The sequence below is a fragment of the Orycteropus afer genome, unplaced genomic scaffold (genome assembly GCF_000298275.1).
Source record: "Orycteropus afer afer isolate SDZICR_OR568_19922 unplaced genomic scaffold, OryAfe1.0 scaffold00216, whole genome shotgun sequence".
Lineage (NCBI taxonomy): Eukaryota > Metazoa > Chordata > Mammalia > Tubulidentata > Orycteropodidae > Orycteropus > Orycteropus afer.
In genome coordinates, this window is record NW_006921803.1 from 4,987,489 (window position 1) to 4,998,277 (window position 10,789).

Genomic DNA, 10,789 nt, shown 5'->3' on the forward strand with positions numbered 1-10,789 from the left:
AAAAAAAAGCAACCCTCTCAGTTTGTAGTTAATGAATCAAAGTTTAAGAAGACAAATTGGCTCGCTGAGGCAAAATAGTTAATTAACTTTTAGTCAGAAATATTTATCCTGCTTTCCTGGCATAAACAGATCTCATAAACACTGTTTACTTACTCAAGTGTTTTTCCTCTTCTGTATCCCTAGGCATCCTTCAGAGCTCTTAATACATCATGTCAGAGTAGCTTCGTAATTTTAATCCAATTTTTTATGTTCTTAGCTTTGAAGACAAAAAAAAAAGTACATCTCCCCATCATTAATTTGAGTTCTATAAACTCTGGAGTATACAATTTAAAAAAAAGAAAGAAAGAAAGAAACAACATCGAATCCTGTGGGTCCAAGACTTTAGATGTTAATTGAATCAGACTTTGTGTTTCTTAAAGTAAACACATTAATTCCAAATGTTTGGTTAGCTCAAGTTGTACAGCCTGTCAGGTAAGGCAACAGACTAAGATTGTAGTGGTAGCTGGCGTGTCCAATTAGCCAAGAGGTTTAATAGTAACCACTCTGGACTCTTGCCTCTGGTACTTTGCAGATGCACCATTTACTAAAAATAACATTTTAAATATTAGCTAATGAGAGAATTATGTCAACAGCTTTGATGAATATATACCTGAACAGCCAGTACATTATATGCTCCCTAACCACTCTTCCAAAGTCACTTTTTTCTAATTTTTCCCCAATTACCATGTTTCTTCTGGAAAGAACACTCGTGCTTTCACTGAGAACGGCATCTATTTGTTACCTTCTGTCATTGGCCTGTGTTTTCAAAAGGAAGACTGTCTGCTACAGTGAATGCTTACATTTAACAGCTACTGACACTAAATGCTGCTTAAATTTTGTTTTTTGCAGTCCTGTCACAAAGTTTACTTTTTTCTAGCCGTGCGCCAGACTTCTTAACCTCAAGTTATCATCATTTTATGAGATGATTTTTCCAAAAGCAAATTATAGGTTTATGAATTAAGTAAGTGTTGGGCCAGCAATGGTGCTTATTTTTGAAGTAATTCATTTGTGTGTGTATGAAAAATCAAGTTAATGCCTTTCCACATACATTTAGAGATAGGTATAATGTGATAGAAAGAGCCATGATGGCCCAAGGGTTAAGCACTGGCCTGCTAACTGAAAGGTTGGGTGGGTTTTAACCCACCCAGTGTACCTGGCAGGAGAGACACCATGATCACGAAGGTGGTTTTCCCAGGGCGAGGCTTATCCATTGCACTCTGGATGTGCTGACCACTGCCATTTCCCCAAATGTGGGAGACTTGACTGCATAATTTGTGGTAGTGGGGTACTGTGTTTGCGCTCTGCTAGCATAGTGCCTAAGGCACTTGACTGCTCACCAGAAGGCTGGCAGTTCAAACCCACCAGCCACTCCTCGGAAGGAAGGTTGGGCAAACTACTTCCATAGTGATACAGCCTCGGAAACCCAAGGAGGGGTCGCTATGAGTCGGGGCCGACTGGATGGCACATAACAGCAACAAGTGTGGCGTAGCACCTAAGACATTTGACTGCTAATCAGAAGGCTGAAGGTTCAAACCCACCAGCCACGCCTCAGAAGAAAGACTGGGCCATCGACTTCTGTTAGAAATACCACCTCGGAAACCCAAGGAGGGGTTGCTATGAGTTGGAACCAACTTGATGGCAGTGAGTTTGAGTGGCTTCATGGGAGGAAGACCTCGTAATCTGCTTCCATACAGTTTATAGCCTAGGATACCCAATAGGGAAATTACTCTGTTACATAGTTTCAATATGAGTCAAAATCGACTTGATGGCACATAATAAAAACATAGTGTGATAGAGAAGTCAATGCTCAACTAAAAATTAACTTATGTCCCCCAAATTATTTGTATGTTGACTGGAAATTTAAAAAAATTTTCCCATAAAACCAATATTATTCAAGATTAATATTGTTTAGTTCAGCAAACATTCATTGGACTTCTACAAGATGCCAGGTAAGATCTTAAGAGTCAGGTATATTAAGATGTATAAGACAGAAAGCTGACCTCAAGGATTTATGAGGTAATGAGCCCATTAATTTTTATGGGAAATCCATTCAAAGTTTTGCTTTGAGATTTCAAACATATATATCCCTTTACTCTATTGATGGATTCCTTATGTCCCTCCACCCACCATCTTCCTGACACCTGAAGCAAAGGCTCTCCTACATACAATTCCAGTACAGTGTGACAGGTATATGTGGCTGTGCACAAAATGAGGAGGGGTGAGTGGAGTGTGATGGGTAGGAAGGTGTCCTGAAGGGAAGAGTATCTTAGTTCGCTCAGGAAAGGCAGGGAAAAATTATTATTTAAATTTATTTAAAAGTGTCTTTAGACTAGTATCATCAACATGACCTGGAAACTTATTAGAAATGTAAATTACTGGTCCCCACCCCAGATGGAGTGACTGAAACAACTTCTGGCTTAGGGGCTCAACAATCTGTGGGAGCTCTGGTAGCATAGTGCCTAAGGCACTTGACTGCTCACCAGAAGGATGGCGGTTCAAACCCATCAGCCACTCCTCGGAAGGAAGGTTGGTCAATCCTACTTCCGTAGTGATACTGCCTCGGAAACCTAAGGAGGGGTCACTATGAGTCGGGGCCGACTTGACGGCAAATAACAACAACAATTAAAGTGATTCTGATGCCCATTAAAGTTTGAGCATCACTGTAGATTAAGGCAAGTTGTCAGGAGCTCAAGATTTTTCAGGGAGTAAATTATAAAAGTAAACACTGAAAGTACTTGTGGTAGATCTTGCAGCTACTCTGAGAATTGACTGTTAACAGTTCACAGATAAACCTTTCTCCAGAGAATTGTCTTCAACCTATACAAGGTAGATCACTTGGGAATGTCTGGGAGGCTATAGCCTTTCCAGAAGGGGTCCACAGCAAAGCTAACTGATATGGATATACTAAGGGACAGCTCCCTTACCTCAAGATAGGAATCCTCTGTATTATTCATACTCCAGAGCTCCCCACAGGTTCAGCTGAACATACATCTTTGCCTGGCTTTTTCCTTGCACTATTCTGCTGTCCTCACATTGTTCCATGATTCTCCTAGGAGCACTTCCTCAGTAAGTCACTGGCACAAGAATCCCTATCTCAAGCTGGTTCTAGGAAACCCAACTCAAGATAGTGGTATACAGCATGGGAATACATGGAACACTGTAAGAGGATTCCACTGATAGAGCAAAAATATAAATCAGAGAATGGTGGGAAAGAAGCTGAAAGGGACGCAGAGCCAGTATATGAGATGCCTTAGGCAACAATCCATAAAAGCTTTAAAATACACAGTGAGAGAGATTAAATTTTAATACATATTAAGTACTGGCATGGGAGGGAGGGGGAATCACTCAGATTGCCACCTTGGGCTGCCAGGAAAGTATCTTCCCTACTTTCAACAATGGGGACAAGCCAAGTGTGATGGTTAAGATCATGCGTCAACTTGGCTCAGCCATGATTCTCAGTGGTTTGGCAGTTATGATGTAGTCACCATATATAATAAGATCTGATATAATGTAACTACTTCCATGATGAGATCTGCTATGAGCATCCAATCAGCTGAGAGGGACTTTCCTCAGGGATGTGGCCTGCTTCCAATATATATGGACACTTTGGAAAATCTGCTTTTTGCTTCATCTGGATTCTGCATCTGGCTCATTATCATCTGACTTCTGGTTCTTTGGACTTGAATCAGTGGCCTGCCATTGTGTGTAATTATCTTGGGATTCATCAGCCTCCACAGCCCCTGAACCAGCAGCTTGCTGTCTGACCTGCCAGTCTTGGGTTCATCAGCCCCTGTGACTACATGAATTAGAAGCTTGCAGACTAATGTCTGACCCACAGACTTGTGTCTTACCAGCCTCTATAACTGCAAGAGCCATTTCCTTGATCTAAATCTCTCTCTCTCTCTCTCCCTCCATATATATATGTATGTATGTATCAAAGAAAGATGATCCAATAGAATGGGGAAATTATCAAACAATATCATTAATATCACATGCAAGTAAAATTTTGTTGACAATAATTGAAAAACAGGATTCAGGCAGGATTCAGAAGAGGATGTGGAGTAAGGGATATCATTGCTATCAGATGGGTCTTGCCTGAAAGCAAAGAATACTAGAACGGTGTTTACTTGTGTTTTATTGGCTATGCAAAAGCATTCAACTGTGTGGATCATAACAAATTATGGATAACATTGAGAAGAATGGAAATTCCAGAACACTTTTTTATGTTCATGAGGAACCTGTACATGGACTAGGAGGCTGTTGTTCAAACAGAACAAGCGATACAGCATGGTTTAAAATCAGGAAGGGTGTCCATCAGGGTTGTATCTTTTCACCATACTTATTCAATCTGTATGCTGAGCAAATAATTCAAGAAGCAGGACTATTTGAAGAAGAACACAGCATCAGGATTGAAGGAAGACTCATTAACAACCTGTGATATGCAGACAACACAACCTTGTTGTTGAAAGCAGAGATGACTTGAAGCACTTACTTATGAAGATTAAAGACTACAGTCTGCAGTATAGATTATACCTCATCATAGAGAAAATGAAAATCCTCACAACTGGACCAATAAGCAGAATCATGACAAATGGAGAAAAGATTGAAGTTTTCAGGGATTTCATTTTATATGGATACACAATCAACATCCTTGGAAGCAGCAGTCAAGAAATCAGACATTGTAATGCACTGGGAAAATCTGCTGCAAAAGACCTCTTTAACTTGTTGAAAAGCAAGGATGTCACTTTGGAGACTAAGGTGCACCTAACCCAAATCATGGTATTTTCAATCAACTCATATGCATGTGAAAGCTGAACAATGAATAAGGAAGACCTGAAGGAGAGTTGATGGTTCTGACTTGTGGTGTTGGCGATGAATACTGAAAGTACCATGGACTGCCAGAAACTAACAAATCTGTCCTGGAAGAAGTGCGGCCAGAATGCACCTTCGAAGTGAGAATGGCCAGACTTCATCTCACCTACTTTGGTCATGTTGTCCGAAGAGACCAGTCACTGGAGAAGGATATCATGCTTGGTAAAGTGGAGAGTCGGCAAAAAAGGGGAAGGCCATCAACTAGATAGATTGATGCAGTGGCTGCAATGATGAGCTCAAGTATAGCAAAGATTGTGAGGATGACACAAGATCAGACAGTGTTTTTTTCTGTTGTACATAGGGTCTCTATGAGTCAAAGCTGGCTTGACAGCACCTAACAACAACAACAACATATATACATACATACTCACATACATACACATATATAAATATCACTAGTTTTCCTTCTCTAGAGAACTTAGCCTAATACAACATACTCTTCCATTCTACTTTTCACCAGGCACCAGAAAGGATATTTCTCAATCTGAGTCACATAGATCAGAAACTGTGCAGTCAAGGTTGGCCAATCCTACTTCCATAGTGATACTGCCTCGGAAACCCAAGGAGGGGTCACTATGAGTCAGGGCCGACTCGACGGCACATAACAACAACAACAAGTAGGAAAAGAAGTAATATCAAGGTGAAGAGCTGGGGTAACCCTCTAAATGATGAAGAATTTTGAGGAGAAAAGCACTGGAATGAGGAGAAATGGTTGAGCCCAAAGAAAGGAGCTTTGGAGAGGATCAAGCATGAGCCTTCCCTCTTCCTTCTTCTTCAGCTTCTTACCTTCATTCAGGGGGCTCCCGCTAATGCAAACTACTAGGGCCACATTTCCAATCTAGAAGAGTTCAATGGTCATATGCAGTTCATTATTTCTAAGAGCTTCTGATTTCCTTTCCCCACCAATGATTGCTTCTAACCATCATCTCTTCAACGTATTCCAATGCAGTATAACAATCCAATCAATACTCTAAGCTTCTCCCCTCTTGTCATTTAATTAAGCACATATTCCTTATATTACTTTTGAGGATGTTCTAAGGTTTGGGTTCTTTTTTGTTTTGTTTTTTTTCCTGTTGGTACAATAGAAAAATAGACCAGGGAGATCCAAAAGATTATTGTTCTGACATTTTGATTATGTGCCTCCCCAAGCATCCCTTTCCTCTCCTTATAGAAAGTCTTTAGGTTTTGTAAGAATTCTACTCTGCATCCATTCTCAATTCACGTGACCTGAATGGGTCTTCTAGCAAAGTGTACTTGTACATTTGATCCTGACAATATGAAAATTCGGAGATTATACAGTTCTTGTGCCACCAGAAATGGAGAGAATGGGCTTCTGGTGACTATTTAAGGACTCTGAGAATTATGGTAGCTCTGGAAGTAAAGTAAAACATTGCTTGATTCTTAAATTTGGCAGTGTCTGAGGCTAGCTATATGCTGGAGTTTTCAGTAAGAAGAAATGTTAAATTCCTTTTATTGTTTTAAACCACTTTGAAACAATTTTTCTGTCATTTTCAAAAGAGAATTCTGATATATGATGCCTTATATTTCTCAGAAGATAAATATAACTAGAACTTCATCTTTCTCTAGGCTTTACTCTTTTGCTAAGGGACTTTTAAATATCTTAATTATTTTTTCTTTCTTTTGGACATAGCATTCCTAAAGATATGTCCCAAGAATAACTATTTTGGGGTCTGTTATTATACAAAATATTTTTAAAAAAGAGATTCTCTACAGTTACATATTTGAAAAGTATTACCTTCCACAAAGTTAAACTGATTTCTTTATTGCAGGACTTCTCAGAGCCTTTACCATGTGATTTGTGTGAGTATCTCCAAAGGTGAGTAATGTATGTCTAACTTCCCTGATTTCCTTGGCTGTGAAAGTGTTGTTTGCATTCAGTAACTATGGAACACGATTACATGAAAAACACTTCAGACCATGAGGATCCAGCTGGAATTGCTAAACTTTTTCTATTCCAAACTGCTTAGCATTTAAGAGTCCTTTGACACCCCAAAGTGAGCCTTTGATCATTCCATCTGATGAACTCCAGAGGGCGCTACTTGAGAACATATTTGGCCATCAGAGTGAAGGAGAATGTTAAATAAAGGAGATATATAAATAAATATGCTTCCCAACACCCTACTCACCACCATATGGAATAAGATCTCCTCATCTTTAGAGAGATAGTAGGTTTCCACTGCAGTATGGTCATATTTATCTTCAGTGCTTCATATGATGTATATTTGTTGAATTTAAGGTGAATATATCTATAAAAACTTTTGAAACACATTTATTAAATTAAAAACAAAACCTGTAGCCAAAACATGAAAACTACTATGCCAATTAATTATCTTGAATTCATCTGAGCCGAACAGATTTTAGAAAGTCATTTATAAGGTTTTGGCTGTACTTCCCGAAATGTTTTTTTTTTTCATGGAGTTTTAATGTTTTAAAAGTCTGACAACTGCTCCTGAGAATGAAATACTGTTTGTCAGCAAGCTACAGTTAACTCATTTCAATAAATAGGTAATTTCTTTCTTTAAAAAAACAGTTGAAAGCATTCACTGGCATTTGGTTAAAAGAATAACTCTTTTCTTTTAATTCATGGTGGGGGAAGAATCAAATCTTGCATAGCATCTTATCCTAAACTCTCTGCATGTGAGAGAGTGATCACACATCATGAGGACAGTCTATCTTGGGGTCTCTAGGGAAAGGGATCAGATTGCAAGTAATTCTCTTTCACCACCTGGCTTAATAAGAAAAGGCCACAATGTGGGAATCTGATTCCTCTGAGTGACCTTCTGCATTTACTTTAAAAAGACATATCATGTAGAGTTGCTCTCTGGACCTCAGGGCTTCTGCATGTTAAGAAATATTCTTCTTGTGGATGACGTAGACTCAGACATTTTCCTCCAAGGACTATTTAACAAAGGCCCCTTAACCTTCCCTGATGCAGCCAGCAGTTTTCTGACCCATAGCAGAGACTGTTCTCTTTTTCTCCAGCCATTGGTACTCTCGATTGTCCAACTATCCATGCCCCAACTTACACACACACAATCAATAGCTTCAGGAAATAATAACCTTGCAAGATAGAGAGGATTTAATACAGGAAATTGGTTACAACAGATAGCAGAAGGAGCTGTTAGATAGCTTTGTTGTTGTTGTTTTTGCCGTCAAGTCTGCCCCGACTCATAGCGACCCCTCCTTGGGTTTCCGAGGCAGTATCACTACGGAAGTAGGATTGCCCAACCTTCCTTCTGAGGAGTGGCTGATGGGTTTGAACTGCCAGCCTTCTGGTGAGCAGCCAAGTGCCTTAGGCACTATGCTACCAGAGCTCCTTGTTAGGAGCCAAAAAGGAGTGTTGAGGTAGCCCTGAGATAATAATTTCAAGAAGCAGCTACTATCCAAAGGGTACAAGAACTTTGAGCTTGGAACAGAAACCCTGAGTAGTTGGTGCTCATGCCTCTGAAAAGGAGACTCATCATTGGTCATGGTTTGTACCTCTTACAAGGGTATGAAGAGACTTGTTCTTAGCGTACTGAAAGTAATCGAAATTGGAGCTGACTACTGCAGCTATGCCTACCCCATTGCCACCGGACCTATATGGGAAGAACAAGTGAAAATGGGAGAGAAGTTCCTTCTCCCCTCCACCCACTTTCTAGTCTCCTTCTGGAGCCCCTGTTGGAGGATCCTAGTGGAATACTACCTTGGCAAATGAGTCTAGAAAATGTGGTTTTCAGAGTCCCACAGCAGTATCACAAAACAGAGCATAAGAGAGTTGTCTTAGAGCTGAGGAAAAATAGGTAAATAGCCAGCCATACACTTTATCTCCCCTCCATGGCTAGTGCCAGGTTCTACACACCACTCTCTTGGTCCAAATCTAGCCAAAAGGATGGAGATAAATAGCATTACTACCTACCCTACGGACCAAACATTAAGTGATTTGTCCTAAGTAACAAAGCTAGTAAGTGTCATAGTCATGAAAGATAGCCCTTAGGAAAAAGTAAACTGCTTAAACTCACTGGGTGCTCATTTCCTCTTCTGATATAATTCTCTATACCCAGAAAATAGAATCAAATATATAAATAAGTAATCTGTATGAAGTGCTTAGCAAATTCCTGTCTTATCATAGAAATAAAATACATATTAGTTGACCTCCTTCTTTTCCTCCCTTTTTCTCATCTTTTTTTGTGGAATAAAAGACTTTGCACCTTGTTACTAGAATTTCAGCCGTCAGAAAATTTGTTAGTTCATTAGCAAGAAAGCCAGTCCCCAGTTTTGCATTATGATTTACTGACAACTCCTTTGCCTTTTAATATTATGTGAATTTGCCCTCTCTTTGAAACTATAGAACCAACCCGTACCAAATCCGATAACCAAACCCACCACCAATGAGTCAATTTCAACTCATAGTGACCCCATAGGATAGAGTAGAAGTGCTCCATAGGGTTTCCAAGGCTATAAATCTTTATGGAAGCAGATTGTGTCAGCTTTCTCCTGCAGACTTTTGAACCATCAACCTATTGGTTAGCAGCTGAATGCCTTAACCACTGCACTACCAGAGGTCCTTAACCCTACTCATAGCAAATTCTTTGTTATAATCACTGCCCTTACTCTGTGTGCAGCTTTTAAATCATTGAAAATGTTTTGAGCCTTTTCTAGCACTAAGGTAAAGCTAAATAAGAACTATATGCACCTGTTCCTACTTACCTACAAATTTTACTTAAAGACACACTTAGAAAGAGATCCCATTCATAACCCAGGGACTGCCTGCATTTCCTTCTAGCTAGAGGGTTTTACTAGGCCAGCAGGTTAATTCTTGAGAGTCGCAAGGAAGAGATACACTAACTGCTTATAGGGATGAATTTATATAAGGATGCACAAGAAATAGAAGTCTTAGCAAGATAGTCTCCTACTCTGGAATGTGTGGCAAACTTCATGAGAAAATTCACCAGAAAATTCTGCTTAACTTCATCAGAAACAAGAACCTGTGTTTAATTGACCTGCCTTTTCTTTGCTCACCTGGCATTTGTGTATCCCCAAAATTATTATTTTGAATAGGCCCCTTTGCCCCACTAGATATAAAGTATTGGTACTGAGCAGGATTGACAATGTTGTTGTTGTTGTTATGTGCTGTCGAGTCGGCCCCGACTCATAGCAACCCCTCCTTGGGTTTCCGAGTTAGTATCACTACGGAAGTAGGATTGCCCAACCTTCCTTCCGAGGAGTGGCTGGTGGGTTTGAACTGCCAGCCGTCTGGTTAGCAGGCAAGTGTCTTAGCCACTATGCTACCAGAGCTCCCAGGATTGACAATAGGCTCCTCAAAAATACTGGCCTCCTAGGCCCATCCTACATATGTCTGATTCCAGCTCAGGCACCTTCCTCTGTATACTCACTGTGCTACAGCTAAGGTAACAAAGCTCCAACTGCAGGTCTGTACAAAGTTCTAGCCAAATCCATTCACCTCGAAGCTAAGAGTTATCTAGGTATTTTCCCACAAACTAGAGCTCACTGACTCTTTCCTTCTAAATATAAAGAAATATTTTCTAGTCCTCCCTTATAATTATCCTCTTCTGGCACCATTTTGTCATTGAACAGGGCTTCAAGAACCACTCTGAGCACTGGTGCACCAAGAATCTACCAAGACAAGGGACATTTCTCAGATAGAAGATCGTTTGTCTTTCAACCATGCAATTACATGGAGCTCTGGAAGTGGAGCTTAAAGGCCAATAGGAGAAATTAATATTCTGATTTCTAAACTGAACAATGAAGTGAATGTGATATTATTTATAGAAATGGGGAAACCAATGATGGGGCTCACCTGTGATTAACTAATTGTGGAAAGGTTGAGTAAGGTGTTATTAAAAAAAAAAAAAAA

The 10,789-nt window shown here is 39.9% G+C and overlaps 1 non-coding gene across 1 annotated transcript; it reads left to right on the forward strand.

Moving 5' to 3' along the window:
* The first annotated feature begins 1,184 nt into the window (after window positions 1-1,184).
* LOC122150731 lies at window positions 1,185-1,348 on the forward strand. Its single transcript, XR_006163821.1, has one exon. It is a non-coding gene; the product is annotated as a U1 spliceosomal RNA (small nuclear RNA).
* Window positions 1,349-10,789: the final 9,441 nt, after the last annotated feature.